The 17836-nt window shown below is 44.4% G+C and overlaps 1 protein-coding gene across 1 annotated transcript in view; it reads right to left on the reverse strand.

Annotated features, from left to right (window-relative positions):
• DENND4C (DENN domain containing 4C) overlaps positions 1 to 7478 on the reverse strand; it is a 1285018-nt gene extending 1277540 nt beyond the window's left edge. The window contains exon 1 of the mRNA XM_078675962.1: positions 7318 to 7478. The gene's annotated coding sequence lies outside the window, so the exon portion shown is untranslated. The remainder of the gene's footprint in view (positions 1 to 7317) is intronic.
• Positions 7479 to 17836: the final 10358 nt, after the last annotated feature.

The following is a 17836-nucleotide window of genomic DNA, read 5'->3' on the forward strand; positions in this document are numbered from 1 at the left end:
TTTTTGTTTAGAAATATTGGTATGCCAGACTATGGAGTCAGAAAACAGCAGAAAGAACTAAGAAATACTGAAAAGGAGGCCATACAGGAACAGCTAATGACAGGGATTGTGAAGTGTTAAATCAGACGGTAGTTCCAGGGATTGCTAGTCGGACCGCAGAGTGAGATTGCTGGGACAGACCTGCAGCAGACTGTCAGTCAAAGTCATTAATGGACCACGGGGCAGCTGGGGGCTCCGTGGAAAGCCAGTGACCGCATTAGAAAGTAAGTACAACAGGGGCCATCAGACACGGACAGTGAGAGAGTCTAAAGAAGTTGAAGAGAAGAGAGAAACATTACGGATCAGCAAGTATCCAAGGCTTGAGAGCTAAATTCAAATTGATTCCAGCATGTAAAGCCTGTAGTAAAACCTGTATAACTCCACCTCCTGCAATTGGTCCAGGTCCAGCCTTTTCATAATGGCTATAGGGCTGAGAGCACGGAAATTATGCTGTAAAGAAAATGATGTGCCTTGACTGTGCACACTCACATAAAACTCTACCAAAAAAGCATCAGGGAGGCAGTTTAAACTACCTACACTAAACAACTGCGGCTCTTCCAAAATGCACATAAAAATGCCACACAAGCGATAGATAAACGGGGATGAGGCAAAGCCTATAACACAGAATATTTTGTAAAGGAAGCTGGAGTACAGTATCATATGTTGCTTATCGTGTACCATGGAGGATGGCATTGAAGTCCTGTCCTTCTGCGCCGTGTAGTGAAAGATTTGTAGTTCATATCACTTTCCCTATTTACATAGTTCCTTTTCTTTAGCAAATTGAGGAAGCAACCAACTGTATAATATTATTCAAAGAGACATGTGACTTAGTGCTGCACTCAAGCAATGAAAATAGCCTTCAAGAAGAGAAGACTTCCAAGATTTAACAAGCATTTGCAATGCAATAGGTCTCGCGATTGCGAGATTTAGAGCTATTGGCATTGTAAATGACAAGGCCTTTTATTTACGTTTTAAAAACAAAAACAAATAAAAGAAATTGTCATTTACAATGTCAATAGCTCAAAATTGCGTAAATGCGAGACCTATTGCATTGCAAATGCTTGCTCTTTTGGCAAGCCTACTTTATTTTTATTTTCATGAAATTCATTCTCACACAACGGCAGTAAAAGTTAAATATAAGCGAAAAGAATAGGCAGAGTGGGGGTCCAGGGGGTGCTGGAACCAGAAAAAAAACTAAGCCTGGGTAACCAGTTAACAAAGTTATGCAAATGGTCTTTAAAGACCTGTGAACCACTTGGGGCGTGGGGGAGTGGGGGGAATTAAAGCCCTTTCAGCCCTATGGGCGTTGAGCACAAATATATATGGCCACAATGGTCCTTATTGACAATCTATGGTTAAGAAAAAAGCATAACAGCATTCAATTACTGGAATTAGGGTGTCGTAAGAAAAGCATACTCTAGAAACCAGATACGGTTTGCACAAGATGGCGTATTTATAAAAAGTGATATATCAAAAGTGCTCAGTGTCCCAAGTGAAAAATAGAGACCGCATACAAGTAGTGGCCAAGTGCAATACGATTTCCTAATACATGAAAATGATAACAGTATCTATACAGCGACCTCTATTATTTTTAAAGAGGTCTGTAAAGGTTTGTTTGTAATGTAAACCAAGTGAGCAACTTCAAAACACTGAAGGGAAACAGAAGAGGGAAAGACGCAACACAAAAGGGAAAGTGGATGGAGGGCAAAAGGAAACTTTTTTTGCATTGGTTTAGTCTGTCAGTAATATAGCCTGGTATATCTCTGTCCGCTTACTAGGGTGCCTCATTTCACGATTCGGAGGTTTTCAACACAATATTTTTGGGGTTTTGCTCAGTCTCTTGTGAGGTGGCAATGCCAGTCAGCGATCTGGGGATGTACGATACTGGTGTATCAAAGTTCTTCATTGAAGTATCAAATCCATTAATGCATTACAATACAACCTGTAAGAAATATTGACAAACCTAATAGGTCTCTCCAATTATATGTAGATGCAAATACACTGGCTTTGCTAATACTTGTTCGCATTAAGTATGGACAAAGCAGCATATGGCTGCACCTACACACCAATTTTTGCTGAACATGAACAAACTAATGAGAGACTTTATTATTATTACTGCAAATATCATTGCTCGTACCATGCTGGACACTGGCAATAAAAATGCAATCACCACCCACATGATGCCTGTAGCTGCAGAATGGAAATATAATTTAGGACACAAAATGTTTGTAACATGCCACGGATTGGACATGTATATGCACTATAAACTTACAACTTCCTTATCACCTAGGAGGTATTCAAAATCTGACAAACCATGAGCAAATGGAGGCCAAGAAAAGAGAATTGGGTACAATATCAAGCGAGGGAAATATGGAGCCTAGAAACAGAAAAGCTTGAAATTGAAAAAGGAAGCATCGAGCTAGGAAGAAGTAACATCTAGAGGAATAGAGCCAGGAAACTGAACAAATATTCTAGAGGGAACCAAAGGAGGGTTTATGGAGGCAAGAAACAGAGCAAACAGGTAGTAATTAGGAAGAAGGCCAACAAAGGGCATTGTGCAGACAAGAAACACAATGGGGAACCAGGAAGAAACAGCAGAAGGCAGAGGGACACAACCAAGAAACCAGAGAACAAGGCGTGATAGCAACAAAGATAGGAAGAAGGCCAACAAAGGAAAAATACTGACAAGAAACCGAAAGAGATCCAAGGAAAAGCAATAGAACGAGGACACGGAGTCAAGAAATGGATAATGGGGAGAAAACGCAACATAAGGAAGAAGTCCGGCAAACGGAAGAGCACATGCAATAAACAGAACGGGGAATCAGCAAATGCAACAGAAGGTCAAGAGATGGAGCTAAGAAATGGAGAACTGGAAGTAATGACAACAAAGAAGTAAGCAGGCCAATGGGATGAGTACAGGCAAGGAATAGAAAGGAGAATCCAAAAAGAATCAGTCGACCGATGGATCGCGCCAAGAAACAAAACTGGAGATCCTACAAACAAAAGAGTACAAACAAGAAACAGAAGAGGAATGAGAAAGAAATAGGAAGACGAAGGGAGCCAAGAAACAAAGAACCGGAAGAAATGGCAACAAACTGAGAAAAGGGCAATGAAGCAAATACTACAGGCAATAAATAAAAAAGTGGAACTAGATATGTGGAACAGAAAAAGGTAGAGTATGAAGCAACAGGAAAGCACTGCTTTCTGAGAGGCCTCTAATCTGCAGTATCGGTTGCCACTAGTTTTAAGATAATTTGAGCATTTACATTCACTGCGCTCCCACAAAGCATAGCAATCAACTTACAAATGTGGTTGCCATAACAACTAAACCCGTGCTGGTGTTTCCCGGCATTTACAGGAAAATGAATGGGAATTTTCCACGAAGCAAAGACATCTTCAGCATCCGCAGAAAAATGCTGTGTCACACACCGATGTCATCATACTTTATACCAATTACCATGGAAAACATGCAATGCACCAAGAGCGCTCACGGCCAGCCTCAAGACAGAAGAGCAACACTACGGGAAACCAAGTCTAAAGCATTAGACCACCTCGGATGTGCCCCTTTGTTGTCGTTGCATACTCTTGGATTGTTTTGTTCGCTATGTGCAGGCAGAAGGGTGGAATATTTTTCGTTTCTTGCAGCACTGCTTTATAGAAATACAGAAATTACCTTTCTTCTGCCCACACAGGGGCTTCTCAGAGACGTTGTGTAAAAGGCTTAACTAGTCTGAAGCTTTTACATAATAAAGAGCATGTTTTTTCCTGTTGGAACCTTGGCCAAAACAATAGTCCCGAATTATCTTTCAGAACATAGTGCAGGTAAAATAATGCCCTGCATTAGGGGCCAAGATATAGAAGGGATTTACTTGACGTTTTAAATAAATAACTAGCAAAAAGTGGTGGGAGGTGGCCACACGAGCACGCAGAGGCGCATTTTAAACAAGCTGTAAGCGTTGTGCAAAAATATATAGTGCGTCGCAGCAAAAGAAGGAGTGTGTATAACGCAGCAAGTGAGAGATTCAATCCCGGTGGGCAGAGCCAAACATGGACAGGGGGCGATAACAAGGAGGGACTAAGAAGCCCCGTTTTCAATCGTGACCCAGCGTTTAGCATGGAGGATGATGCCATCGAATGAAAGATGGGGGGGGCTTCAAGTCCGCCTCTGAAAGCTTTGGAATCCGTATTGATTCCAAGAAGCCCTTGCATGGCGAGAGCAGCGCATGCGCGGAACGCCAGGTGAGACCTAAAAAAAAAGAGGAGGATGACAGCCAACTGTGGGGTAGAAGCATTAGGGAGGCCATTCAGATAAGCCACAAATAACGTTATATTATTCTCTGATCACGTGGAAAGACTTTATCATGATTACATTTGCATTTTACACCGTAGATGGATGGGTCTATACTAGAAGGCGGACACTAATAAGGGAGAATGAAGAGGCCGGTGGTACAAGCATCAAAGATGGTAGTACAGAGAGCAGGGTGGTATTTAATAGGAGAGCATAAGCAGAATGGAACGACACAGGTAGTAATGGGTTAAAAGCTAGAACGGACACAGGCAAGGGGTGTTGGAAAGGCAGGAAACAGGTGTGGGAGGTTAGGGTAGCAGATATTTCAAGAGGGATGAGGAACATTGCTGCAGAGTACAGACAAACGGATAAGGGGTACCAGCAAGGAGTGGACTCAAGTCAGCACAATATGGGCAAGGGACAAAAAGGGAACTTGCAGGGGACTCCAGCAAGAGATGGAATCAAATGCATGAAGGATATGTCAGAAGTGGGACAGTAGAAAGTAAGGGGAACACTCACTAATTCATTTGTCACCACGTTTTATAATGTCCATGCATTTACACTGCTAATAGTCACAAACTAGAGTATTGTGTTTTATAGGCTACAATCTTGGATCTACATTTGTATGACATTTGAGTGATCGAGTAGTGAACACTTCTTTTTTTAACTCAAAGTACATCATCATGATAGGAGTTTTTTTAGAACATATTTTGTAGGTAATAATGTCATTTCAAGAGGGTCATTGCCAGAACTGGACCATTAATAAAAGATGAGGGTCATTTAATTGTATAACTAAGATCATTAGGGGATTGAGCAACCCCATACCTTTGATGGAGAGAAAAGCTTCGCAAGGCCAAAGCATAATAAAATTAGACTGCGAAGAATATTTGTGCCATAGTACTCCAATTACTCCTGGGATCTTTATATTAACAGCATTGGGTTTTCAACTTATTTCTAAAATTCCACATTCAATCTAAGGTGACAGTTAAGCAATGTTTTTTGCAACATTAAAGGGAAGGGATATCTTCATTGTAACCACCTGAGCTCCAAATGTAGCTGCTCCGTTATTTTTTTTCCCAGAGGGACATCGACCACTATGTGAAATATAGACACAGGAGGCTTCGAGTGAAATAAGTTATGGTAGGTGGAGGTTAAAAGTAATTGCATCCTGAATGTGACTGACAAATCATCTTCTCTCATTGAGTACAGCTCTAGGCTACTCTATCCAAGAGACAACATGCATAACTGGAACAAGAACTTGAAACGAGAAGTTACTTTTACTCCCCAATACTCAAGATTTGTTGGAGTCTGGATTACTAACTGGTGAAATGAGAGAACTTTTTTATGATCTAGGAGGGCAACAAGACTTCGAAATCTTACAAACCATAAGCATTGCTTCCATGTGCTGCCGCCATTCATATCCAATGCTGATTTTATACATCTGGCTTGGCACTACCCTATCAAATCTCAATTGTAAACGTCCATCATTGATACTATAAGCATTGATACTGACTACAAAGTGGAGTTCTCTTAGTGGGGGCCCTGCTGGGGTAGATGGGAGGGATCATTCTTTGCAGAAGAAGATTAACTGTGTTTGTTCTACTCCTTGCCAACACAACTGCAATGGCATGCATGCAAGGTGTGCCTCCTACAATTCAAAAATGGCTAAATGATGTCGCCTACTGAGAGGACCTGGAGGATACCTTTTTAAATATACTACCCACTAAAAACAGACAGACAGAAGAATGTATGGGGCCCACTGCGGACATACTCAACTAATAGGCCCTCTATTCTCCTAGTCCCTTTAAACCAGACTGATCAAGTCACCAGATAAAACAAATGATTATTCCTTAAGTTAAAAGTAATTAACAGTTTTTTAGGTCAATACTTCATAGCAATATATTTACCTAACTAGTAACGGTGACTACGTTCTAAACTTTCTGTATGGTACTATTGAAAACCTCGCATTCCTTGCATTTCTAGTCTTTGGTATACAATGTATAAATATTCATATACGTTATTTTATGCTGACAGTGCTTTGCCTTGTATTATACTTTGACCATCACCACAACTAATCCGATTTACAACCAGTTACTTTGCATTTACCGGACTATTTTGGCATCACCAATGGCACAAGACAACGGTGTTGTCTAAGCAACAGGAAATTATTTACAAACTCCATTATAAAAGTCAGCTTGTTTGATGCCTAACAAAGCTTTTACTCGCTCATTGTAAAGTATGCCATAGTAACATTTAGCAATAATAAAGAAGGCTTTGCTGTTGTGTTCAGAGCGTGATACCAAACAAAATGTTAGACAGCTCCCAGTATTACACTACAGATAAGCTTTCGGCATGAGATAACAAAAGATGCATAAATTCAATTACAATACAATACAATAGCCACACGGGTGTCCGACTGTGAGAAACAATCGAAGGATGGAGTGAGTCGGAATATTGTCTCTAACCCAATTTGTGCACGGAGGCTATTGAGGCACCTCCCCCAGGTAGATGGTTACTTTGACTCCTTCCCAAAGGTCTTGGCGGCCCTTCAACCCCTAAAAGAGATCTTCATGTTCCTGGAGGAAAGGCAACACAATTGAGCATTCCAGCACTAATTCATATATATATATATATATATATATATATATATATATACACACATATATATACACATATACTTTTGGGAAGTTATTGAAGGTCTGCCAACAGCCTTCAAAACTGCAAAAAGAAAGCGATATGGATGTTCTGGTGTTAAATGTAATTTCCCAGCGAGAAACACAGGAAGCTCCAAGAGCACGCAACAAAGAAGAAATACCACATACGTAATTTACTTTCTTTCTACACTTCCTTTGCCATTCATTGTGAGTACTTGGTATTGCGTGTTTTCCACTCTGCACCACCTTTAAAAGTTATTCAGTGTCTTTAAAAGGAAAACAAAAACAACAAATATTTTTAATGACTCTGTTTGGAGAATCCGACTATCACCTTACCTCAGTTTGTAATTCTAAACATGAACAGTTGCCAGACATAACCGTCCAAAATATTCAACCATTTAAGCCTGTCCACAACTTGCACGAACAGTCCGTAAACTGAACTTAATGCCCGTCGTCCGTTGCTGATGTCATTTTGTACATAACTTTAGCACTTCCGAGTCGAAAAAACAACCAATCCCACCGCTAAACATATTCTGGTGTCTTCTGTGAGAGGGAGGCACTGTCAATATGTAAGGTGTCCTAGGGTTGGAGCACTGGGGGCACATAAACCAATCTTAGAGCTGTATACATAATTTCGAAGTGCCGATTGGCTCCGGAGTTCGCACGTGCCTTTGAGAGAGCCGTCCTTCTAAAATTGCCGGGTGCCGCCCAGTTTGGAGCAGGTCGAATGCGCTTGGCTGTGTTTAGGGCGGTGACACCTTGTCTTGGGCGAGGCAGGTCGAGCTAGGTTGCTGCCTCCTGCCGTTCTGAGCTGCAGGGAAGTCGGGAGAAGGAGGGGATGGAGAAGGAGGGCAGGTGGCGCACTTGGGAGGGCAGGTGTAGATAGATCTCTGTGTTGGGTGCCAGGTGGTGACGGAGTGTGAGCTGTCGGTCTGTGTCTGTGTACGACTGACAGCCGGGCTTTCTCTCAGGATAAGTGAAACGGAGCGCTGCATTTCCCTGGCAGGTTACGGGTTGTTCAAAGTACAAGTAGTATTTCTAACATTTACTGACAGCGGATTTTCTGCATGTTAAATGTTAATGGTTCGAATGTTGCTATATTGACTGCTTCTTAGCATGTCAAACATAGGGTGACTTGACTCCTTGTAACTGGTGTAGGGTCTACCGCAGGCCAGGAGCTTGCAGATTAATTAAGATACATGGGAGCTGCTATCAATCATTACTTTATTCTTAAGCATAGACTCACACACTGCACATTACATCATACTTCACATTAACAACACACTAACACCTCCCCGCATATTACGTGTTTCCTCTTATCATTAATTTATTTTTTTTAGGAGTTTTATATAGCGCTAGCTGGACCCTAGGGTATCAGAGTGCAGTACAGAGTATAGTCAAACATGAGGATCTACCTGGGTATAGGGCGCACAAAGGTGCAGTCGCACAGAGGGGCATGGGGGAGGGGGTGCAGTTCAAACACGACGTGCCTCCAAAAAGTTTCTTTGTTCAACAGGACGAGTGTCCAAAAAGTTTTCTTGATCCAAGTCAGTGTCACCGGTCAAAAACTAAAGTCAGAAAGAGTGCAGGCTAGAGTGCATCCTTGGCTCCTATCGGTTTGTTCGAATGCGGTCGAGGAAGTGGATTTTGAGCAGATTTTTGAATATTGGAAATGAGGGTATCGTTCTGATGTGGGGGGATGGAGTTCCAGATTTTAGGGGCGTTTCCGGCAAAAGATTTTGTCGCTGTTTTTTGCTTGCGAGATTTCAGCAGGATGAGTAGCAGACTGTTGGTCTCCTGAGGTTTCGGGACTGGCCGGCCCTTTTGAGTTTTGCAGCCAGGTATTCCGATTTGCCTGTGTGCAGGGCTTTTTGGTTGAGGCAGGCTATTCTGAAGCTGGCTCTCAACTCAATTGGGAGCCATTTGAGTTCTCGGAGTGCTGGGGAGATGTTCTCCAATTTCATAGTTCCAGTGACTATTCTAGCTGCTGCATTCAAGGTTGTTTTCAGGGGGGAGAGGTGGGATTTTGCTGTCCCAGTCAGGGCTGCAATCCCATAATCCGTTCTGGAGAGCACCAGTGCTTGGGTGGCTTGTTGAAGGTCCTTGGGCTGGAGGAAGGGTTTTAATTTGTACAGTAATTTCAAATTGAGGAAGGCACTTTTTTGCGGATCTTGAGATATGTTTTTTCATGTCCAGTTTCAGGTCTAAGGTGATACCTAGAGATTTTACCGAATCCGCCAGGATGAGGTTACCATTGAGGGCATCAATAGCTTTGAGCCATTCTGCGATTTGTGTATTTTTGTCCTTGTTGGAGATGAGGAGTATTTCCGTTTTCTCTTGGTTGAGTTTCAGTTGATTGTTTGAGAGCCAGTATTGAAACTCTCTGAGCGTGGCGTTGAGTCTCTGGATGTCATCAATGGAGGTCTAGTTGTGTGTCATTCGCATATAGGTGAAAAGGGATGTTGGATTTCCTGAGTAGAGTGGTAAGGGGTTCAAAGTAAATGTTGAAAAGCTGAGGGGAGAGTACTGATCCTTGTGGTACACCCCTGTTGATGGGGTGGAGGTCGGACTCGAAGTTTTAAATTTTTATTCTTTGTGAACAGTTGTGGAGAAAGGAAGATAACCAGTGGAGGGCCGTCTCTTCAAAACCAGCCCTTTCTTGTAGAGTCTTGATGAGCAGTTTGTGATCGACTGTATCAAATGCAGCCGATAGGTCTAGGAGGATGAGAAGGAAGCATTGGTCTGAGTCAAGTGATTTGTGTAGATCGTCTGTGACATTAAGGATTGCGGTTTCAGTGCTGCAGCCCTTTCTGAAGCCCGATTGGTGGGGGTCTAGGAGATTGATGTCGTCCGAGTGTTGGGTCAGCTGAGGCAGTACACATCTTTCCAGGATTTTGGACAGAAGAGGTAAGTTCGATACAGGTCTAAAGTTGTTCAGATCCTCAGTGTCTAGACCTGGCTTTTTTCAGCAGTGGAGTGACTTGGCCAACTTTGAGGGAGTCTGGAACGACTCTTGAGCTCAGTGAGCTGTTAATGATCTTGCACCATAGCGGAGCTAGGACGAGCTTCATGTCCCTGGTCAATTGAGGTGGTAGCTGATCCAGGGCGTGGGATGAGGGTTAAGCGTTGGAGATTAGTTTGATTATCTCTGCTTCATGAATCGGAGTGAAGGAAGACCATTGTTTTGGGGGGATTAAGGAGGTGCAATCGTTTGATTCAGATGCCTGGATCTCAGCGGAGGGGATGAGATTTGAGCCAAATGAGAGGTCGATCTTAGCGAATTTGTCATCACAGCGTTCATTGGATGCCTGAGTTGAGGATGTCACTGGTTTAGAGGTTTGATTCCTGATGATATTAAAGAGCTCTTTGGGTCGTGTTTTTGCGTTGTCTAATGCGGAGCAAAAGAAAGATGTCTTTTTGTTCTTAATGTGCTTTTTGGAGTTCCTGCGGGCTGCTTGTTGTTGATCACGATGGAGGGCGGCGGGATTGTTCCTCCAGATTCTTTCTGAGGCAGTTGGATGTCTTCTTCCTTAAGCATGATCTGGATGGAATGCTCCTGGATTCTTTTAGTTTCAGAGGCCCAAGGCTGTCTAGGGTGAGCATCATATTGGAGTTGTAAAGAGAGTTGAGTTCAATAGTTGAGAGGTGATCACTGCTGTTGGGGAGGAGCGAGCTTATTTTTCATTCTAGAGCAGCTCGAGGGATCTGAGCTGTGTTCCTAACCCATTTGGAGTTAGGACCGTTTGGTTGATGTAGAAAAAAATGATATGATGGTCGGACCAGTCTACGGGAAGGATGTGGTCAATGGTGATTAAATTGCTTTCATCAATAATTGCGTCGAGTGTTGCTCCTCTGTGGTGAGTTTCTTCTGAGCAGTGTGGGTCAGATTGTTTTCTAGTAGGAGGTTGTTTAGGGATTGAATGAGCGGGTTTTTTTCTTCCGAGTCTGCCAGCACCACAAGGATTTTAGTGGGCATGACATCAATATGCTTTATCCTTCTGCAAAAGAAAAAGTTGCAGACATCACTAAAATTCATATTTTCTCGATTAGTCGGCGTTCGCACTTGTCTGTCGGCTTGGGTGATCCAAAGTGATTGAGGTCCAACCTGAACGGTGACATAGGCTCAGGTGCTTTAGCCGCTAGTGGGGTCACCTCACTTATGATTTCAAGACATGACAAGTGTTGCGATAGGAGTTTAAAATGTGATTTGTCCCAAGTGATGGATTGTCCAAGACGGTGTGCTGCCACCATGTGTCCCATGCACGCCACAACCTGTAAAGAATCAATTGCAAAAGGAGTGTCAGTTTTCTGTCTTTGTCTCTGGATAACCGGTACCCTGATGTAATGCATTGTGGTGTGTTTGGTGCAGTCATGCATTATGATCTTTGCTTGAGCTGCATTCGCTCTGTATTATAGTGTTTACGTTTAAACTTAACCCGTGCTGGCATATGGAACAGCGGACAAGGATTCCAACGGACTTAGTTGATTGTTCCTGAGATCTGAGCTGGCTGGTTGCTGCCTGTCGTGGGCAGTTTACTTGGAAATAAACTCCTACATTGATCTGCTGCCTCGGGCTCATTCGTTTATTACATTTGGCGACAAGTAGGTTTTGTCCAGCAACACTCCTTGGCGCTTCACCCCTCGGCACCTCACACCCTCTCTGGGAAATACTTTGTCAAGGCCTCTGTCCAATATAGCAGTGTGGATGCGAATTTGATAGTGTGCGGAGCCTCTTCAGCTCCTTCCAGGGTGTTCGCTGTGACAGGGCATAAGCAGTTCCACATTTCTCTCCAGTAAGCATATTTTGCCCCGCCTTGGCACAAGCCTGCTCCTCAGCACCCTTGTGTATAAACGTAACCCGTGCTGACAGGTGGAATGGCAGACAAGGATTCCAGCAGACTTAGTTGTTCCTGGGATCTGAGCAGGCCAGTCACTGCCTGTGGTGAGAAGGTTCCTTGGAAATAAACTCCTATATTGATCTGCTGCCTCTGGCTTATTCACTTACTAAACCAGTCTCCTTTTCAAAGACTGTCTCCTGGACATAGCGACGCTGATTTGCGTACCTTTCCTTTTATGCCCTATGTCCGCCCTCCTTATTTTGAACCTGTTCCACAGACTTTGTAGGAAGGGGTGGACTCGAAGGGGTCTGAGGACCCTCTAGCACAGGACTGTGCTTATGATACGGACTGGGCAGAGGATTTGGGGGAGGCCAGTGGTCTTAACACCTCACCTGACCCTGGTGTGTTGTCTCCTCCTACCGTGGCTACGGAGGAGGGAGCCAGATACGCAGTGGTGTTGCGTAGGGCAGCCAATGTTCTCCACCTCGAGCCCCCTACGGTGGCCATCAGGACTAACCTCATGACAGAAGTGCTCCAACCGGCGGCTACCTCTTCGGAGGCCTTGCTGCCTTTTAATGAAGCACCGACGGACGTTCTTTTGGGCACCTGGTCCAGGCCCAACACAGGGGCTCCTGTGGATAGGAACATGGCCCATCTCCGGGCGACTCCCTCTTCCTTACCCAACACCCCACCCCTGAGAGCTTGGTTGTCCAAGCCTCAGCTTCCCAGAGCGCGTTCCCTACCGCACCTCCGGATAGGGAATACAAGAAGCTGGGTCAGTTTGGTAAGAAACTGTTTTCATCAGCCAGCTTAGGGCTGCGGTCGGTGAACACCGCATGCCTCGTGGGCCGTCATACCCACTCTCTGTGGGACACGGTTGCCCAGATGCTACCCAACTGTCCGGAGGAAACCCAGACAGTGCTTTCTCAGGTGATTGCGCCCGGGGGGGATGCGACAAAGTTCACCATACGTTGTGGGCTGAATACCGCCAATTCACTGGGCAGGTCGATTTCCACGACGGTGGCGCTTCGGCGCCACGCCTGGTTGAGGACTACTGGCTTCTCAGGGGATGTCCAGAACACCCTGATGGACATGCCCTTTGATGGCATTCGCCTTTTTGGCAAAAAGGCAGACAGTGTGTTGGAATGCTTCAAGGACTCCCGGGCTACGGCTAAGTCCTTGGGCCTGTCGGCCTCCTCCGCCTTCTGGTTTTTGTTTCTTTCGTGGCCACAGAAGGGGCGCCCTACAGCGTTCGCAAGGCCACAGGCAGCAGCAGCAACAACCTCAGCATGACTGCGGATGTGGGAACCGTCGAGGCGCTTCAGGGGGCCAGCGGGCAGGCCAGTCCACTTCCACCCGCAGTATCCACTTCAAAGCCTTCCTAGTCTGACCTTTCAGGCCCATCCGACGCCAGTGGGTGGACGAATACGCCATCCTTTCCACCACTGGGGGAACATTACTTCGGACAAGTGGGTGCTGCAAATTGTCCAAAGGGGCTACTCCCTCCCTTCGAGGCAACCCCTCCAGCCATGCCACCTCAGTACCACCGCGTGTCGGGGGATCACGTGGCGCTTCTCCAGCAGGAAGTTGCAGCCCTCTTGGCCAAGGGGGCCATCGAACCCATTCCGACGCCAGAAGTAGGTTGTGGTTGTTGTTCCCACTACTTTCTGGTTCCAAAGAAAGACAAGGGCCTGCGTCCTATTCTAGACCTTCGGAACGTCAACCGCATCCTCCGGAAGGAGAAGTTCAAGATGCTCACGCTTGCTCAGGTCTTGTCTGCCATCGACCCGCAAGACTGGATGGTGGTGTTGGACTTGCGCGTCGCCCATGTCCATATCCCCGTCCTACCTGCGGACAGACGCTACCTGCGATTCACGGTAGGCCACGAGCATTTTCAGTTCACCGTGCTCTCCTTTGGCCTTACCAGCGCTGCTCTAGTGTTCACGAAAGTGATGGTGGTGGTCGCAGCTCATCTGCGCAGATCAGGGGTTTCAGTCTTTCCCTCTCTCGACGACTTGTTGAAGGTGGGGCTCGCCCCAGACAGTTGTCTCCCACCTCCAGACTACGGCCGCCCCCTGCATTTGCTGGGGTTCTCCATCAACGTGCTGAAGTCACATCTGATTCCCTCGCAGAGCTCTTTTTCATCGGAGCAGTTCAGGACTCGGCGCAGTTTCGGGTTTATCCTCCCGAACAGCGAGTTCGGGACATTCAGGCTATGATTCTGATCTTTCTCGGGTTGCGGTCAGGATGACCCTTCAGCTGTTGGGCTTGATGGACTCCTGCCTCCTTCTTGTGAATCATGCCGTAACATAACATCGTACGTAACATCTCAGCTAGCCATGGCCGGCAACTCCTCCCAAACTCTGTACCAAATTCTTCAATCTTTTGTTAATCTCAAAGCTTGTGAAAGTATAGAGGCCCCCACTTAATCACTATGCAATGATACTCCTCTCTTATCTCGCTCAAAAGATAGAGCTCATTTATGAAAAAATTATTGGAGCAGGATATATGTCACAGACCCAAATGGCTACGGATCGGCTCAATCTCACTGATACTCAGATATTAGAGAACGTTCCTGCTATTTAATTAATGGAGGTCGAATCATTTATTAATAAAGTTAAGTCTGGTTCTACTGCTGATTACATTCCTGCAAACATTCTTCCTTCCCTGGCTAAAAATCTGTCTCCTTCCATGCAAACTCTCATCAATCTTTCCCTAAAAGAAGGACATGTACCGTTAAAGTGGAAAGTCGCCCAGGTTAGGCCGATTCGTAAGAATGCCAAACTCCCATGGACGGAACTTTCCAACCTCCGCCTTATCTCGCTCCTTCCGTTTACCAGCAAACTGTTGGAAAAACATGTAAATACCCACCTCTCCAATTTTGTCGAACAAACTGGATGCTTAGATCCTTCCCAGTCCGGTTTCTGGCCCAAATACAGCACTGAGTCAGCATTACTAGCGGTCACAGATAACATCAGCATGACCCTAGATAATGGCCACTCTATGATTCTGGTGCTGTTGGACCTATCCGCAGCATTCAACACAGTCTCCCATAACATCCTGACCAAAAGATTAGAAGAGATCGGACCAAGAAAAACGGCCTTACAATGGATGAGGAGCTTTTTATTTGATCGCTCTCAGATTGTCAACTTTGGTCCTCACCGATCGGCCCCCACAAAACTGTCCAAGGGAGTAACACAGGGCTCATGTTTGAGCCCTACACTATTTAACATCTATGTTGCTCCCTTGGCCAATCTCCTGAGGTCCATGGGTTCATCCCCATATCATATGCCGATGATACCCAATTACTTTTTCCATTTAATAAGCTCACCCCAGAAGTACGGGCGGCCTTCTCCAATGGGATGAGAGCAATATCAGTTTCAGTTTACAAACTTTATTTTGATTTGTTAAAAAAATCACAAAAGTTAGGACAACATAAACATGGAGGCCAGATGAACGATACAACATAATTCTAAAACAGGAGACATATTAATTGAGTAAGTGTAAAGCAAACGCGCTGGATGTCCTGCATAAAACAATAAATACGTTAAAAAAAGTTTAAAACAAACCCATAATTTGGAAACCTAGTTAAAAAATTGACATTGACATTTTAATTTATATGTATAAGGGAGTGGAGCCACGGTACAAGAAAGTGCTTAGTGCTATGATAGTTACGGGGGTATGAAGCAACATGGACAGTAACAAACATCTAATTTTATTCCATCTAATCACCCACACCCAGCCCAGAAACTTTGCTGTAGCAACCACAATCGGGCCTTCCACTGAGGTTTTTAAAATTCGGAAGGCCTCACTACTGGACCTAGTGGCCAGACGAGAGCATACAGGTTTCAGCCAAGTGCTTCTGGATTTGGTGTAGGCTTGACATACAAAAAGTATATGGGCCAGCGTTTCAATTGTATCTGGACAGAAAGGACAAACGCTGGTATTTGTATTACTCCATTCACAGGTAAAAGTATGTGTGGGCAAGGATCTCACCCTAAACTGATGGAATAATTTCCTGTCTCGTGTTGAAGTGATTAAATCCCAATACCCCTCATACCTGTGTCACAGGGATCCTACTCTTACACAGAACTGTGCATAGAGACTTTGAACCTCAGTGAATTAGGGTGTGCCAAAACTCACCTTAGTTCCCAAAATCCCCTACCAGACTAGCAATCAGTGTCTCATTGGTTCTTACAAACTCCCAATGTTTAGACAACCCAGAATATGGACTTAGAACACCTCAGGTAATGTGGATCACATGAACACTCTTTCGTTATACCAACATATCAATCCAAAACGAGGAGTAAATGTAGATACGTGCACGTTTGAAATGTTTATTTCTAGTGCAGTGTTCTCAAGCGCAGTATCTTAGCTAATACAAGCAAACATATTATAAGCAACAAAGTTATCAGCATAGTTACTAGTCCATAAAATACAAAGGGAGAAAGCATGTTAAAATGCTAACGGGAAGAAGGCTAAATGGCACCTAAGTCTTACCCTCCCTTGCTTGTATATTATATTATATCTAAAGAACGTCTCTTTGGGTTTTAGAAGGGCGGCCCCATACCTCTGATCCTAGTAGAAAGGGATCACATCATCTTCCACCAGCTCTCTGCATGCGAATATTCATCAAGTGTGTGAGCATCCTAGTAGAAAGGGATCACATCATCTTCCACCAGCTCTCTGCATGCGAATATTCATCAAGTGTGTGAGCATGCTCTGCGCAGTTCATTATTTAAACGAGCCTAAAGCCAGAGTTGGCCACAGCTGCATATGTGTTATGTCTAGAACGTGCGCAGATCAGACTTCACAACAACCACTGTGTTAAAATAACCTTGAAGGCCTCGGCACTCACTGTTCAGACATAGCTTACCAAGTAAAGCTGATATAATCGCAAAACATATTATTCTTGTGTGAAGCAAAATATTCTACTAGGCTCAAAGCTCTAATAACAATATGTGCCTTGTGCAGAAGCAGCAGAAAGGTAAAATGGCGTTTAAACCTCCAATAAGCTCATGCTAACTTAACACAGTGTGAAGGCAAAGCATATCTATATGACACCCTCCCTTGATCCGAGCACGGATAAGATAAGAAAAGGGGCAAATTTTTGGAATGCAGAGTTCAAGATCGACAGTCAGCTCAAATTTGCGCAAGTGAGAAAAAATAAAGAAAAAAATTAATTTTCATTCAAAATTCTTCTAGTTAAGTAAATTTAGTCATTGGCCGTAGCAAAGTCAATAGGCCTGGGGCAGAGAAAGTTTTCATATGCTAACAAAAAAAAAATAATATATAAAAAATTTTTTTTCGATGTCCAATAAATGACCTCGGTTATGGGAGAGCGAGGTGATGACACTCCTCATCCTAACATTGAATATGCAAAATATGCAGCAACAGCTTCCAATAGGAAGTCACTGTTCTCATCCGAAAACAGTTCAGCCATCCAATTTAACAGCGGGAAAGAACATTGATGCTCTTCAATTACCGGAGCCTCTAGCACCATCAGAGGACAACTCGGTGGGTTCTCAATGAAGCTGTGTGCCAAAAAATCTTGCGCCGCTGCGAATATATTCCAACGACCCAGCATTCCATGCATCGCTGCAAAGGCCATAATCCCTCCGTCAGAACAAAGCACTTCATGAGCAACTAAGGGGCTCATAAGCTGGTTATAATCCACATCGGGAGACACCGTATTGCAGAGACACAAATCCAGGGCCCAGTCGAAATCGCAACTCAGGCAATGAAAAACAGGCTGGACACATGTAAAATAGGAAAACCGAAACAATAATCCATAAGCTGCACTTAAGGTTGCAAGAAGCAGCGCTCCATAGTATTCAAGCATTCTGTTGCGAAACAGTGCCAGACGTGACAGCTCGTCTCGAAACACAGGACGTGCATCCATTTTGAATGAAACAAAACAGCAAAAGAACGCCTGCAGCCAGAGCCAGTAGAATGGGAAATCCACCAAATAGGCTGGAAAAGATCGAATGAAAGCAAGCAGGAAAGACCCCGAATAT

This window comes from Lissotriton helveticus, chromosome 2_1, assembly GCF_964261635.1.
Source record: "Lissotriton helveticus chromosome 2_1, aLisHel1.1, whole genome shotgun sequence".
In the NCBI taxonomy this organism is placed as follows: Eukaryota; Metazoa; Chordata; class Amphibia; order Caudata; family Salamandridae; genus Lissotriton; species Lissotriton helveticus.